General features: G+C 56.4%; 1 long non-coding RNA gene across 1 annotated transcript; it reads left to right on the top strand.

Moving 5' to 3' along the window:
- LOC110261226 lies at positions 2,301–12,095 on the top strand. The gene is made up of 3 exons (XR_002345182.1): positions 2,301–2,386; positions 9,601–10,692; positions 11,207–12,095. It is a non-coding gene; the product is annotated as an uncharacterized LOC110261226 (long non-coding RNA).

Raw genomic sequence — 13,185 nt, 5'->3', positions numbered from 1 at the left:
GCTATCCTTGCTCCTGGACCCATGGGGGTCAGCTGAGGCCTTTGCTGTGACTGCACGTGGCCCAACTTCTCCCTTTGTTGCTCTGCGCTGCCTCCCTCCCTCACCCCTCCGTGTGTTTGTGGGGGTGAGCAACCCAGCAAGCTGCCTGCATGCAAATCTCCATCTCAGCGTCTGCTTCTGGAAGTCTGATCTGAGCTACCTGGTGGGCATCTCGTGGTCATTCCAGCAGCTCAAGCATCCTCCCTGACCACTGGGTGGGAGGGGAGGGGAGATGCTACCCCGTCTCTCTGTCACCCTACTTAATTGTATTTTTATCACCTTTTGAAACTACATCTCATTTTCATTCCTTCATCTGTTGTCTCTCTTCCCCACTAGAACATTCATTCCCACAAAAGCTGCTGTCTTGTCCTCGCGGTGTCCCCAGAGTGGATGACAGTGCCTGGTGCATAGTTGATGCTCACTAAATATTTGTGGACGGAACCTATGTGGATGGAGGAGTGAATGGGGAAGGAAGGAATGACTCTGTGAGTGACGCCTGCTTTTCCTGCTCTCCCCTGCCCTGCCCCACCCCCCAGAGTCCCTGAGCCAGGCTGCAGCCCCCTCCCCCATGTGACCCCGGCTGAGCTGGGGCCTCCTGGGAGGATGGAGCCTGCAGCCGCCTTGGCTGCTTGCCCTGTATTGATCAAAGCTGGGAGGCCTGCTGGCTGAGGTCTGTCCCAGCCCACGGGGGTGGGAAATGGGAGGGGGATTCTGGCTGAGATTCGAGTAGGGCTTGCCTGGGGCAGAGCAATGCTGGCTAAAGATCCATCTGCTGACAGCACCCCTTCTCCACACCTCTCGGGGGAGGCCAGACTAGCCCCAGGAGGATGGCTGGGCAGGGTGGGCAGACAGAGGTAGGGCCGTGGCGGGTCTGGGCTGGCGCAGTGAAAGTTCCTGGCCACTCGCGAGGGTGCACATTTGATCTCACTGTTTGTGGAGAGGCTACTCTATGTCCTCTCTTGGGACCAAGGAGTGCACAAGAGCCTCTATATGATTGTTTTGGGTTTTGGTTTTTTATTTTTGGCCACGCCAGAGGCATTTGGAAGTTCCCTGGGCCAGGAATCGAACCCGTGCCACAGCAGTGACCCAAGCAGCTGCAGTGACCATGCCAGATCATTAACCCACTGCACCACAAGGGAATTCCCACCAGAGCCTTTTACACAGGCTCGTCAAGCCTCCTCTGAGCAGAGCGCACTGAGCAGGACCCAGGGGTGAGATTCTCCGTGAGCTCAAGTTCTAGTGGGAGTGAGAATTGTGAACAGCTCCCTGTGATGGGGGGCACGTGGAAAAGAAATGCTGAGAGAGGGGAGGTGCTGGCGAAGAAGCCCAAGGATGGTCCTCGCTTTTAGAGTCCTGACTTGAGAATAAATAATGGAAGCAATGTCTATGTAGTCAAAGGAGACGTTTATCCAAAGAGGAGAAGGGACTTGCCCATGGTTGCAAGGCTATTGGCAGTTAGGCTGGGCCTGGACTGGAGGTGGGTTCGAGGGGTGGGATGCTCTGGCAGCCTTGGTCCTCCGCATGCAGGTACTCAGCACCTCCTCTGGGCCCGGCCAGGTGATGGGTGCCAGAGATGATATGGGGAGGGGCGGGGCACCCACCCTGACCACAGGAGCTCACAGCCCAGGCAAGAGTATATGCATGTACACACACACACACACAAACACACACACGCACACACAGAGTAATTCAAACTGGTCCCGTGATGAAGGTACCATCAGAGATCACCTGAGAAGCCCTCATACAAGAGACGGTCCCTGAACTGGGTCTTAAAGATGGGTGAGTTTTAAAAAGCAGGAGAGTTCCCTGGTGGCTCAGTGGGTTAAGGAACCAGCATTGTCACTGCTGTGGCTTGGGTCGGAGCTGTGGTACAGGTTTGGTCCCTGGCCTGGGAATTTCCACATGCCGTGGGTGTGGCCAAAAAATAAATAAATAGCAGGATTGGGAAGAGGCAGGGCAGCTCAGGTATGGCACAGCATGAGGAAAAACACACAGGCCGCTCTCTTCTGCTGGCAGCACAAAGGCAGCCGCCCCCTTCCAGGTCTCTGGACTCCTCACCCTTCTCCCCATAAACCACACAACGCTGCCAGGGTGAATGTTCTGAAATATGCCTACCATATGCCACTCTCCTGCCAAAGCCCATCCGTGGCTTCCCAGTGCCCTCTGAATAATGTCCTGTCATCATAGACCTTGAACGTTTGAGGTTACTTTTGGTCACAAGCAGGCACAGGACTGCTCTGTGCTCTGGGTGCTCACAGGCCACTTGGCGATCCCGTCAGGCAGGCCATGGCTGCCGTGCCTTGCAGGGAACAGCAGCACAGGAAGCCCAGGAGCCGGGAAGCCCAAGGTGGCAAGACTTTGCGGGGGGCGACGGGGGGGGGGGCAGATGGGAGGTGGTCCTTCAGGGGAATTCAGGGTGGGAGCGGGGAGAGAGGGTGTTCCAGGCAGGGCCCTGGCCAGCCTCATGCTTCCCGCCTGCCAACCCCAGCTCCTTCCTGGAGGATTTAAGACTGTGTAGAGCAGTTGTTTTAAATTTCCGGGCAGGGGGCTGTGCAGGGGGGGGTGCTGCAGGCCGTCTGGGGTGTGGGCTGCTATTTACCAGGGCCCTTTGTGGGACACAGCTCTCCAGGCTGGAGGCTCCCGCAATTGCTTCCAGCTGGGCTGTCAGCCAGCAGGAGGCGTTGGGGGTGGGGGCAAGGGAGGAGCACAGAGGCACGAGGGGTCCCCTCCAGCCCAGTGTCCCCTCTGCCTCCCTGGGTGGCTACTCTTGCAAGGGTAGCAGGCCTGGATGGGCATCTTTCAACATGAATGTATCTATAAACCGGGAATCCATCCAGCCTGGACGTTCGGAGCTTTATGGCCTTTATGCACTTAATCTTTCATTTCCTCTCCCCTGCTTCATCTCCCCGCTCACTTCCCCTCTTTCCCGGGAGGAATTGCTCCGTTCCCCCTCCCCCATGGCGTGTTGTGGCTCCACGGGCCCCTTTGTCAGAAAGTACCTGTGTGTACAGCTGTCCCTTGGTCTCTGTCCAGGTCCCCACCATTCATTCCCTTTACTAGAGCAGCAGTGAGTACACACTGCGTGGCATGAGATCCCCCCTTGGCCACCCAGCACCCAGAGGGTGCACTCCTAGGCCAGGCAGCCAGGGCCCTCCAGCAAACCCCTCTGCTCCCCTCGGGCGAACCCCAAGCTCCAGCCAAACAACTCACAGCAGCAGCATGAGGGGACAGTGCCCTTCCCTTGGTCACTGGGTCCCTCCTGGGGTCCCTTTCCCCCCTGGGCTCTGTGCTCCGGCATCACTTTCCAGATACCCACTCCCAGGCAGTGGGTCGGGGCCTGTCCTTTGTGTGCCTGTAGCCTTGTTTGTGAAAAGGAAAACACTCTTTAGGTTTTCTCCTAAGCCTGTTGATAGATGAAGCTTTGGAGGTTGTGCAGGACTATGTCAGTCGGAGGGAAAGGAGGGTAGTTCTCCTCCATCATTGGGGAGGGGGTCCTACTTTCACGGAAACATATTCCTTTTACCTTGATAATTATGTTGTGCTCTTTCCTGGTAGAATCTTAGGACTAGATACTTGGGGTATGACTTGTCTCTAACATCCCAGCACTTGGCCAGGGTCTGGCTCAGAAAATCTCTCTGGTGAGAGATCCTCCAGTTCCTTCTGGTCTTTTATGCAAGGGCGACCAGGGCTCAGAGAGGGAAAGGAACTCACTCAAGGCCGCACAGCAAACGAAGGCAGGGTTGGAGGTTGAGCTGGAGATGCAGCGGCCGGCCTGCACCCCAGCCACGGCAACGCCAGACCTAAGCTGCATCTGCGATCTACACCACAGCTCAGGGCAATGTCAGATCCTTAACCTACTGAGCAAGGCCAGGGATCAAACCCACATCCTCATGGATACTAGTCGGGTTCTTCACCTCTGAGCCACAGTGGGAACTCTGGGACCGGTTCCTTTAAAAGATACTAGTTAATGAAAAGAGCCCTTGCCTGGGAGCCAGGAGAAGAGTGGGTTTTAGCGCCTGTTTAGTGCCCATTCCAATCTCAGACAAGTCACAGGACTGGAACCTCCTTGGACACTGCCCCTGTCCCCTGCCCCCACTGGGTTTCCTTCCTGCCCGTTCTGATGGCGGAGGTGGGGACTGCTTTCTGAGAGATGACTGCTCCTTTAAGGCCCCTCCCTCCCTCTCCTGCAGACTCTCTGGAGAGCTGGGCTGGGACTGAGGGGGTGGGGGGGTGGCGGTGGCAGGTCCCAGCTGCAAGGCCTGGTGGGTCCTACTCTCAGAGAATGAGACTGCACAGGACAAAGACTGTCAAATGTTCCTTTTGTTCTGGGGGTGGGGTGGGGCTGGAGCCTGGGCCAGCCCAGGGACGAATAGAACGGGAGGGATGTGTCCGCAGAGGATCTGGGCAGGATGGGGTGAGGTTTTTCTCTCTGAGGGTCCCAGAGGGTGAAAGGTAAGACAAACGAGTCCCTAGGCTGCCCTCCCAGGCCCAAGAGTGCTTTGGCCTCTTGTGGGGGGAAAGCCACTTGCCTGGTGCCATGGCCTGGCTCCCACAGATCCAAGTCACAGAGACTTTCTCACTGGGTTCTCTGCCCCCCTCGCCCGCCAGCTGTGGCGCCCCCAAGGGGCCGAGCACTGCTCTCTCTCTGTCTTCCGAAAACCCCACTGGGATGGCCTCACGGCTCCCACCTCCCAGGGGAGGGACGTGACCATCGGAAGGGGCCGTGTCCCTGGCCACTCAACTAGGGAGGAGCAGAACCAGGATTGGAAATCGAGTCTAGACCTAAAGTCCAGGCACGGCTCCTCTCCTCCTTGACGCTAAAGGTCACTCCGGGACAGATTTTAACCGGACAAAGGGATCTTCCAAAAGCTGAAGCGACTCGCCTCAGGTCTCAGAGCCTGTTTGGGACAGGGACTGGCCAGCCCAGCCCTCCCACCTGCTCAGACTGGCTTCAGACCCAAAAGACCTGAGCCTCACAGCCTCGGGATGTGGGGGCCTGTCTCCTCCCTCAGGTCAGGGTGAGCGCCTGGATTTCACCTTGGAGCCTTAGGGAGAAAGCTCTTCCTTATCAGCTGTGCGCCTGTCACAGTGTCTCCGTTCTTGGAGGCTGAGTTGGCTCCCCTGTGAAATAGACTGTGTGGACGTGGCTGGGGCTGGTGGAGGCAAAGGTGACATGATGGGACCCAGGGACAATGGACAGACTCCCTTCCTGCTCTGGTCCTCTGCCCTCCCTGCCTCCTCTTGCCCCTTTGGTCCTGAGATCCGATCAGACTGGATTGATACGCCGCAGGAAGCCAGTTCAGCAGGGGCTGGGAGAGACAGGCAGGGGAACAGGAGGAGGCAGGAGGCAGAGAGGGGACAGGGAGGGGCCGAAGGAGGCGACCGCCTGAGAGCCTGGTCTTAAGGTTTCTGTTCAGAGGCAAGAATTCATTTCCTGGAGGCTCATAGCTCTCGAGTTACTCAGTGCAGTCTCACCCCCCAGACCCCCAGACTGTCCTGGGAAGAAGCATCCTCCTCCTTGCTCCAGAGTGTCCTTGGGAAGGCCCTGTCCAAGCACTGGAAGAGCAAGTCACAGTGTTGGGTGGCGCCGGGGGCCTGCCAGGAATTCCATGCCTTTTGGGCCCACGGGTTGATAGCGGACTGGAATGGGGGTCAGGGGTGAGCTTGTCTTGAAGTCAGGGAGCACCCTGTTCTCCAGCTCCAGATGTATTTGGGGTGGCCTGGGGCATCTGGGGATTATGGGAGTGCTAAGGCTGCCCAAAGCCCCCCAACTTGGTGTCTCTTTCGACCCAGGTCTCCCTCCACCCCCGAGTTCCCTGGCCTCTGGGGAGGCTGAAAAAGCAACCCCCACAAAGGAGGGGGAGACTGACTGAGGTCAGGTTGTGCCCCTCTGCTGGGCTGGTTTGATGCCCCCCGCCCCCGTCTCTCAGGGAAGATGCTCAGGCCCTTTAAAAATAAATAAATAAATAAATTGAAGACCAGATTTAAAGTCTTGCCTGAATGCTCCCAGCCCGGCTTCCCCCTCCCTCCTCCCCCTGGAGCTCTCGCAGCCCCCACTGCCGGAGTCCCTCCTGGGCAGTTAGGCCTTCCAGCGGAATGGGAAGAGCAGGCGGGAATCTAGTGATCTTTATGAGCCTCCCAGTCCCAGTCGGCTCGGCTCCCTGCTCCTTGCTGTAGGCCTTACCTCTCTGCCTTCCACCTCCCCACAACCCCGCCCCCACCCCCAGGCAGGGGGCATCATCCCCACTGTCTAGAGCCTGGCAGAGAAGAGAAGCGTTAGGCTGAGAGGAGAGGGACCTTGCAAGCAGGCAGAGCTTCAGGTCTTCCAAGCTGAGTTCAGGGTAGTTCTTTTTTTTTTTTTTTCCTTTTTAGGGCCAGCCCCCGCAGCCTATGGAGGTTCCCAGGCTACGGCTGCCGGCCCACACCACAACCACAGCCACAGCCACAGCCACGCAGGATCCGAACCGAATCTGTGATCTACACCACAGCTCAGGCTACGCTGGATCCTTAACCCACTGAGCGAGGCCAGGGATCGAACCTGCAACCTCATGGTTCCCAGTCAGATTTGTTTCCTCTACACCACGACGGGAACTCCTGGAGTAGTTCTCGCCTATGCCAGCCCTGCTGGTGATCTCCGAAGCCAAAGTGCAGGGTCTGGCTGAACTGGGCAGGCACGGGAGCTGGGAGGAGCCTCGTAGGCCATTTGAGAGGAACCTGTCTTGTGGTGGTGAAGACACTGGGGCCCAGAGAAGGTGGTGATGGGCTTAGCCAAGATTCTGTAGCCATTATTCCAGGCTCCACACGGTGCTAGGGGCTGGGGAACACACTGGACAAAGGACAGGATGTGGGTCTCAGGGACCTCTTACTGAAGGGGCCAGCAGTGCAGCTAGGGTTTCGATAAGGGAAGCATGGTGGCCTCTAATTGCACAGAGCAGCCCCCCACCTCCCCACCCCCATGAGCCTGTGGCTTTTTGTAAGACTTCCTGGAGGAGGTGATTTCTGAGAATTGAAAGGTAGCTGAATGTCGGGAGAGAAGGACCAGCAGGGAAAGAGTGCTCCAAATGGGGAGGGGGCAGTTCTCCATTCTCTGCCCCCAGGAAACCACTGGAGAGTTTTGTTTATTTACTTATTGTCATTTTTGGGGGGCTGCCCCAGGACATAGGGAGTTCACAGGCCAGGGATCAGATCTGACCCAGGCCACAGCTTCAGCAACGCTGGATCCTTAGCCCACTGAGCGAGGCTAGGGATTGAACCTGCAACCAAAACTCCCAAGATGCCACCTATCCCATTGGGTCACAGTGGGAACTCCTGGGGAATTTTAAATGGTGAAGTACATGCTGGCTTAGGGTTGCCAGGTAAAATACAAGACGTCTGATAAATTTAAATTTCAGATAAACAACAAATAATTTGTTTCCAGTCTAGGTATGTCCCATGTAATAATTGGACATACTTAATACTAAACTAACAAGATTATTCACTGTTTATCTGAAATTAAAATTTATTTATCTATTTATTTTGTCTTTTTGCCTTTTCTAGGGCTGCTTCCCACGGCATATGGAGGTTCCCAGGTTAGGGGTCGAATTGGAGCTGAAACCGCCGGCCTACACCACAGCCACAGCAATGCTGGATCCTTAACCCACTGAACAAGTCCAGGGATCGAACCTGCAACCTCATGGTTCCTAGTCAGATTCGTTAACCATTGAGCCATGGGAACTTCCAATTTGAAATTAAAATTTAACTGAAGAGGTTTTTTTTTTTCTGGTCCCGATCGCAGCACACAGAGGTTCCTGGGCCAGGAATTCAACCCTCGCCACAGCAGTGACCCAAACTGCTGCAGTGACAATGCTGGATTCTTAACCCGCAGCACCACAAGAGAACTCCTAGAGTCCTGTATTTTTATTTACATGTCTGGCAACTCTGCCCTGGTGAGATGGCTTGGAGGATCTGAGATTGGAGGTCAGAGGCAGCAAGGAGAGGGCAGAGACATTAGGGACTGAGTTTGGACGGAGTGAGGAGAAGGAAGAGGCAAGGCTGGCGCTGGACCTCTGAGCGGTCAAGTGGAAGCAAGGAGGTGGTGGGAAGTGGGCAGGGGGCACATTTAGTTATGGATGGTTATGGCTGAGATTCCCCAGGGCCCTCCAAGCAGAAATGCTCAGGTGATTGTTGGAGACAGGGTTAGAGGCACAGTGGCTGAGGTGTCATTGGCAGAGTGGGGGGAAGGAGGTTCCGACAGAGGAAACAGCAGCCGCAGAGGGGCAGCAGTGTCCCCATCACACGCCCCAGCCGTACCTATTGGCTTAGGGGGCCGGTGCCCGGCTGCAGCTGGTCCCCGTCCCTGGTCGTACCACCCTGGCTTTACCTCTGCTAGTCTCCCTCTGAATCCTGGAATTCGACTTTATCTCCCCAAAGGTCACCTTGCCCAGGGCCCTGCCCTGGGGCGGACATTCCTCACATTCCGTGACCCTCTCGGGAGACAGCAGGCCAGGTTTCCCAGCATCCTTAGCTCCTCTTGGCAAGACCTCCTGAAGCCCTACTATGCCTCCCTGGGTCTGCGATCCTCCGTCTGACAGTCTGAATTTGGATTCTGCCTCTGCCTCCTGTGGACTGGATGATCCTTGGGCCGATTCCCTCTCTTTCCTGAGCCACAGGGTCCTCACATGTAAATTGAGTACGATTCTGCAGGCGTGTTGTATGGTCATGTCTTTAAAAGCCCCTGCCTTACATGTGGCCGTCAGTAGGTGCTCTAAAATACTAATTCCCCCTTTGCATTCTTTGAGCCTGTTTCATTTTATTTTAAAAAACGTTGAATTATTATTATTATTATTTTTTGGCTCTCAAGGGCCACACCTGAGGCATATGGAAGTTCCTGGGCTAGGGGTTGAATCGGAGCTACAGCTGCCGGCCTAGGCCAGAGCCACAGCAACGTGGGATCCGAGCCATGTCTGTGACCTATACCACAGCTCACGGCAACACCGGATCCTTAACTCACTGAGGGAGGCCAGGGATTGAACCCGCATCCTCATAGATGCTAGTTGGGTTCGTAACCCACTGAGCTACAAAGGGAACTCCCTGTTTCCTCACTTTAGAGGGAGAACAATAATATGACCTCCCATGACAAGCCAGGGACTGGTCATTCAAGGGCTCCGAGGGCCCTCGAGGTGGCTGTGAGGGAGGCCAAGGGACCCCATACTTCTCGGGGCCAGCAGGGGCTGGAGGCAAAGTCTGAGGTGACCTTAGCTGGGCAGAGTAAGCAGACAGACAAATGACCGCAGCCTCCGTAATATGGCTGCTGGGAACCACAGGGCTGGCCAGAGGGTCTTGGTGGGAGAGGCTGAAAGACACAAAGGCAGGGGAGCCCATAGACCAGGGCAGCAGGGCTTCTGCCCTGAACTCTGTTATATAGGGTTCCCCTCTGCCTTCCTCCAGCCCCACTCCTCCCTGCAAGGTGAGGTGTACATGGGGCCAAGGGGACATGGCCCCCGAAGCCCAAGCATACCATTCTAAATGTTTTCTTTCTTCTTCTATTTTTTTTTTATTTTTTATTTTTTTGTCTTTTTACAGCTGCACCCGCAGTACATGAAGTTTACAGGCAAGGAGTCGAATCGGAGCTGTAGCTGCTAGCCTGTGCCATAGCCACAGCAACTCGGGATCCAAGCTGAATCTGCAATCTATACCACAGCTCACCGCAACACGGGATCCTTAACCCACTAAGCAGGGCCAGGGATCGAACCCAGGTCCTCATGGATACCAGCCAACTTTGTTTGTTTGTTTGGTCTTTTGTCTTTTTAGGGCCGAACCCAAAGCATATGGGGGTTCCCAGGCTAGGGGCTGAATCGGAGCTACAGCTGCTGGCCTACACCACAGCCACAGCAACGCAGGATCCGAGCCATGTCTGTGACCTACACTGACAGCTCATGGCAACGCCGGATCCTTAATCCACTGAGCGAGGCCGGGGATCGAACCCTCAACCTCATGGTTCCTAGTCGGGTTTGTTAACCACTGAGCCACAATGGGAACTCCCTGAGCTTACCATTCTAGATTATCTTCCAGGCTCTGGGATATGGAATTCCCTGCCCAAAAGGTCCTGAGCCCACTCCCAAGACCTGGGTCTGTCCACCCAAGGGACTGTGCTACTGGTGTGTGCAAGCTAGCCTGCGAGGCGGAAAAGGAAGCCGTTTGCGGGGTGGGGGAGAGGTGTGCCTGAGAGCTTGGACACGGGGCCTGGTTCACGGGGCTGCACACAAGGACTCTGCGGTGGGGAGGAAACAGTGGGGAGAGGAGGAACCCGGCAGGTGGACTGCCTTTGAGATCTTGCCCCGGGCTGCACACGTGAGGGGTGATCTGCCCTATGGAGGGACCATTGCCAGGGAAGTCCCAGGGTGTTAGTTAGACGCTTTGATCCAATGATGGACCAGTTTTGCCTGTAGATTCCCAGATCCCCACCCGCCGCGGAAAATCATATTCCTGAGTCTGGGAGAAGATCTTGGAATTTCCACGTCTAACAAAGATGGCCAGAGGCCATGCTGGTGCTCTGTGTTCAGAAACCTGTTTAATTCTCCCAATAACCCTGCAAAGGAGGTAGCCAGGAGGACACAGGCTGGCGAGGAGACCTGCCTAAGACTTCAGAGCTGCTGTAGGACAGAACTGCGACAGGTCAGCATAACGGGCTCTCTCCTTGGACTCTTCTGCTCCTCCCTCACCCCAAACAACGCTCCAAAACCCCGCAACCTCAGAACAAGATGATGGCACATGTAGAATGTGGGTCGAAATTCCTGAATGTCTTCTAGACAGACTCTACTTGGCCCCGGGGAAAGGAAGCTTAGAAGGCAGCCCTCTAAGCACAAGTCCTCTTCTCTGTGCAAGAGGGTGTGGGCTGGTGAGGGCCCCTACCCCCGGCTGACTCTGGGGCCTCGCTCAGGCCCTGGAGGGTTGGTTACCATCCAGGCACTGATGTCTCCCATGCTGGTCTCTCAGCTCCAAAGTCAAGTGTCCCCAAGCCGGGCAGTACCCCTCGCCCCCTTGCTCCACACTCACAGCTCATCATCTTCCTTCCCGCCCTCAGAACTCTTCTGGCCCTGCTGCCCCCCCGCCCCAGTGCCCAAACCAGCCGCCTAAGCGTCCGTGGCCTTCCTCACCTCTGCCTTCTCAGGCCACATCCTATCCACAGGTCACCGTCCTGCCATGTCTACTTCCTTGACAGCCGAGAATCAGTCCCCGCCTTCCACTGACCTTGGATGGAAGGTCGTCCCCTGTTCAGGATTCATCATCTCTTACAAAGACCGCTGGCCCCTCCAAGCCACTGAATATGTGGCAGCCGGAGTGATGTCTAGGAAAACAAGGGACATGTCATGCCTTGTTGACACTCTTCAGTGGCTCCAGTCGCAGTGCCCTTCGACTAAAAGCCAAACTCCGAGTTATCTTTTGGTGCCGTGGATGAAGGAGCCAGTGTTGTCACTGCAGCAGCTTAGGTCGCTGCTGTGGTGTGGCATGGGAGTGAAAAAAAACCCTCAAAAAACAAAAAGCCAAACTCTTCTGCACTCTCCAGCAGCACTGAGAGGCTTTGTAAGTCCTCCGAATTTCTGCTACTTTTCACTTCTATGCCTTTTTTTTCTTTTTGTCTTTTTTTAGGGCCCCACTGGTGGCATATAGAGGTTCCCAGGCTAGGGGTCGAATCAGAACTACAGCTGTCCACCCACACCACAGCCACAGCAACGCGGGATCCAAGCTGCGTCTGCGACCTACACCACAGATCTTGGCAACGCCGGATCCCCATCCCACCGAGTGAGGCCAGGGATCGAACCCGCAACCACATGGTTCTTAGTCGGATTCAATTCTGCTGTGCCACGACGAGACCTCCTCACCTCTACGTCTTTACTGCTGCTGTTCCCTCTTCCCTTTGGCTTCCTGGCTAACTGCTACTCCCTAAGATTCCAACCAGCCTGGCCTCCTCTGGGAAGTCCAGGCTGGGTTAGGCCTCCTACTCTGGGCTCCAAAGTCTCTCTTCCTGCACTTGCCCCCTGCAGTAATAATAATAGCTGATAGTTTCTGAGTGCAAACTCCATGTCCTTTTCTTTATTGACCCATTTAACCCTTTGCACCACCCTATGAGGCAGGATCTATGATCACCTCCATTTTTGAGATGAGGAAAAGGTTAAGTAAACTGCCCAGGGTCACACTACTTGGGGATTTGAGCCCAGGGGGTTGGCTCCAGAAAGCCGGTCTTTCATCCTGAGATGCTGTCTCCTGCCGCGTGGGGTGGACATGTGGCAGGGGTGGCGGGGTGTCCTCTGTAGATTGTGAGACCCTGGAGGGCTCTGACCCATCAGCGCTCTGACTTCTGATCCATCAGGATGAGCCGAGCAGCCAGCCCAGGTGCTGGCACGGGTAGGTGCCCGACGCCTGGCGCTCCAGTCAGTCCTAGTCTCCGGCCCCTGGGGGGCTCTGAGGGCCCAGGGCGGCGGGGGCCTCGGGCGGCCCAGCTGGGGAGGGCTTGGGGCCAGATGGGCTGCGCGGCGGCGAGGAGGCCAGGGTTGCCGGCCGGGGCCGCGCGTTGCCATGGGGACGGGGGGTGGGGGCGGCCCCGCCCCGGCGGGCGGGGAGCAGGTGGCGGGACGGTGCGCGGGCTGGGGGAGGGGCCGGAAGGGGCCCGCGGGGGCCGGGGCTGGCTGGGCGCGCCCCCGGCTGCTCCTCCTCCTGCTGGCCTCCCAGCTCCTGCTGCTCCTTTGGCGACTGGGGCTCTGCTGAGTTGACTGGAGGAACCCCCTCTGACCAGGGGACCAGGGCTCCAGCCTTGGGTTGGGCTCTCAGTCCCCGGGCATTTCTGGCACCTCGCTCCCTTCATCCTTCCCTTCCTTCCCAGCCTCAGTTTCCTCGCCTGTGAAACAGAGGCACTGAACCAGGAGATTTTCACGGACGCTTTAGTGCACGCTGCTTGTTTGGTGGCTCTGGATGGCCTTGGGAGGATTCAGAGCTGGGTAATTTCTCAGCCTCTTCCGACGGAGACATGTTCTCATCAAATGACGCCCATCGTAGGACCTGGAATTAGGGAATGTCGGAGCTAGACGAGCTGGTAGAGTCTCTGTATCCAACATCTCCAGTACAGAGAGCAGACAGCGGCTGCCCAGAGAGGGTGGGGAACCAGTTCAG

Source organism: Sus scrofa, chromosome 6, assembly GCF_000003025.6.
Source record: "Sus scrofa isolate TJ Tabasco breed Duroc chromosome 6, Sscrofa11.1, whole genome shotgun sequence".
NCBI classification, from domain to species: domain Eukaryota; kingdom Metazoa; phylum Chordata; class Mammalia; order Artiodactyla; family Suidae; genus Sus; species Sus scrofa.
This window is presented reverse-complemented; position numbering and strand designations above follow the sequence as displayed.